This window comes from Lynx rufus, unplaced genomic scaffold, assembly GCF_022079265.1.
Source record: "Lynx rufus isolate CCGP_SWC_20201006 ecotype Redwood Valley unplaced genomic scaffold, mLynRuf1.p SCAF_1, whole genome shotgun sequence".
NCBI classification, from domain to species: domain Eukaryota; kingdom Metazoa; phylum Chordata; class Mammalia; order Carnivora; family Felidae; genus Lynx; species Lynx rufus.
The window spans coordinates 57455409-57458698 of record NW_025814823.1 but is presented as its reverse complement, the minus strand read 5'-3'; the positions used below and the strand labels follow the sequence as shown (position 1 = coordinate 57458698).

At 36.4% G+C, this 3290-nt stretch overlaps 1 pseudogene; it reads left to right on the top strand.

Annotated features, from left to right (window-relative positions):
• Nucleotides 1–904: 904 nt before the first annotated feature.
• Nucleotides 905–1737, top strand: LOC124514617 (60S ribosomal protein L6-like; annotated as a pseudogene).
• Nucleotides 1738–3290: the final 1553 nt, after the last annotated feature.

The following is a 3290-nucleotide window of genomic DNA, read 5'->3' as shown; positions in this document are numbered from 1 at the left end:
CATATATACAGACCAGAATCCCCTTGCTTTGACAGCATAATACTATATTTTTCTCACTGGAAATTTGATTGTTTAAGTTTTTTTGTTGTTGTTGTTACCCACATGTAAAGTGCTGTAACTACTTATGCATAAGCTTCAAACCAAGTAAATTTAGACAATTTTACAGGAGACTTTACTTCTTTGTTATATGCACTTGGCTGCATTTAAATTACAAAGGGGAATGTGCAGCAGGATAGAGATCTTTCAGGTTAAAAGCCAGCACAACATTACCCTTGAGTTACTGGGTATGATTTTCCATAAATATATTTTCCTTCCTGGAACCAATACACTCATTCTAGAGAAATGGCAGAGAACTGTACGGTGACATTTAGTGAAAATTCAGTTTTGAAATGGACCTGTGGCTTTAAACTATTATCTCACTTTCATGCATCTTAGATCAAGACCATTGAAAACTGTTTATTCAAAACTCCAAATGTCAGCATGAAGTGTTCAGGAATTAATATTATTCTGAGGTGTGTGTGTGTGTGTGTGTGTGTTTGTGTGTGTGTGTGTGTTTGATATTTTCCAAAAATAAAAAATAAAACTGCAAAAATATTTTTAACTATGAAGTAGGCATCTTTATCATTTCTAAACTTTAGACTTCGTGGAAAATTTGGGTTTAAATATAAATAATGTCAGTTTAAGAGATGATTTCTAAAAACAAAAAAATAAAAATGTACTAAATCCAACTAAACTGGAGATAGGAGGTAAATACTAAATCACCTAAATGAAATGCGGGTCATTGAAAAGGGAAGTCATTCTGGAGACCATTCATTGTTTGTTTTAAAAACCTTTGCAGAAGTAGGTGCTTCTTTAAGGTATGTGAATAACTGATTTAAAAATTAGCTCGTTCCCATCTTGCACAATGGTGGGTGAAAAATCTGAGAAGCTGGCTACTAAGAAGAAACCTGAAGTCAAGAAGTCTGATGCCGGTGGCAAGTTAAAAAGGGTAACCTCAAGGCTAAAATGCCAAAGAAGAGGAAGCCACACTGCAGCCAAAACCCTGTCTGAGGTAGAGGAATTGGCAGATATTCTTGATCAGCTATGTATTCCAGAAAGACCATGTGCAAGAGGAAGCATTCAGTGGCTAAATCCAGGGTTGAAAAGAAATAGAAGGAAAGGGTTCTTGCTGCTGTCACAAAACCAGTTGGTGCTGACAATTGAGGTACTCAAGTGTTAAACTTCACAAAATGCCTACGTATTATCCTACTGAAGATGTGCCTTGAAAGCTATTCAGGCAGCATGTGAGAACCCAAGAGCCAGCACTGCTCCTGGGACCATTTTGATTATCCTCACTGGGTACCACAGAAGCAAGAGGATGATTTTCTTGAGGCAACTAAGCAGTGACTCACTATGTGTGACCAGACCTCCAGCCCTCAATCGAATTCTTTTGTGTAGAACACACCAGAAATTCATCATTGCCACCCCCCACCTGAAATTGCTGTCAGTAGTGTGAAAGTCCCCAAACGTCTTTCTGATGCTTACTTCAAGAAGAAGCTGAGTAAATCCAGAAAACAGGGTGGTGAGATCTTCGACACAGAGGAGAAATAGGAGATTACAGAGCAGCACCGGGTTGATCAGAAAGCTGTGGACACACAAATTCTGCCAAAAATCAAAGTTGTTCCTCATCTTGAGGGCTACCTCTACTTTGTGTTTTCTCTCACAAATTGAGTTTATCCTGAAAAACTGATCTTCTAAATTTCCTTTTTTTCTAAATTTCTTGCAAAGAACCTAATTAAATAACTGATCCATTAAGTAAGTGAATAAGTAAATAAGAAAATAAATGAATAGTTATTAATTTAATAAATTAATTAAATTCACCCTTTAAATCGAGAAAAAAATTTAAATAGGAAGCATTTGTATCAGATAACTTCTATGTCTCCTACCTAATTCAGCATGAAAATTGTTTTTTGCATTGCTCCAGAGAGCAAGTAATATGCACAGCAGAAAGATAAATGTACCTGGTCACTGTCCTAAAGGAGTTCTGTACTTTGGGGAAGATGAGACACCGGGTAAGACAAGATAGTGAGTCATAGAATGTAATAAGTGACAAGAAAGCTAGAGCAGCTCTTCTGTCACACAACTCCATATTGCTTGAAAAATCAGCCACCTCTAAGTGAAGTGTGATTGTATAACTCTCCTGGATATCACAATTATGCAGAATAGATCATTAGCACCCATGGAACCAGAGCCCACTACCCAGCTTCAATGTAAACCAGGAATGATTCCTTGATGTTGCCTAGTCCTTCTTCTGTGTACCCCAAGACATGCATTATGTTCTAAGCTCTTATCTCACTCTTCTTGGCCTCTCCTAAACTGTCATAGTTCCTAATCTCACCTCCTAAACTATGGTCTTTTGTTTTTTGGAACTTAACATCATTGATAAGCAAACTTCTTGGAATCCTGAAACTCTTTTCAGAATGTTTCCTTTACTTATTAGCTCCTAAAGAAACTTGACTGTACCCTGAAGTCTTCATTTCCTTTGTGGCCATCTCAATCTCATGGTGCTTATCTTATTTTTATTCATATCACAATTCCATAGGAAACAAATAGCGGTCATCTTTTACCCTATTGTAACTATCAGATCTTCCAAGCTAAAAAGTATTTCCATTTCTTTAAGACATAGAATGAACTGCTTAGTCATCTTCCTTGTTTCCATGATGTGCCAAACTCCTGCTAACTCCCATTCATCCAGTCAAAATGTAGTTCTTAACTCCAAGTTTTACTTTCCAACAGTTGATTTTCTCAGCAACATCAATATCCACATAGGTGTTTCAGACAACACATAATTTTTCAGTTTATTTTCTCTAATAAAATTTTCCCCAAATTTTCAGCACCTATTTTCTCTTATAACAACACTCAGGACAATTACAATCATCAAAACTTGACCCTAATTATCAAAAATTTGAATGCAAAAACTCTAGTTTTCCCCAAAAAACTCTTTCCTTTTAGTTGACTTTTTCATGTACTTTCAGTTCAACTCTTCTGTCACCTACACAACATTATATCCTCTCAACCATTAATCTTACAGTTTGCTCATAATATGTCCATTATCCGTTTCCCTCACTTCACTTTTTTTGAGTAGCTTAGAGTGTATGGTGCACGATGTAATTATTCATCTACACCTCCATATGTGTTTAATCCATCCTCTGCTCCTTCCCTATCCCCATCACCACATTTTCCTTCCAAAATTCCAAATCTGAATGAACCTAAAGAAAACCTGAATATCTCACTCCAAAATATGACATTTT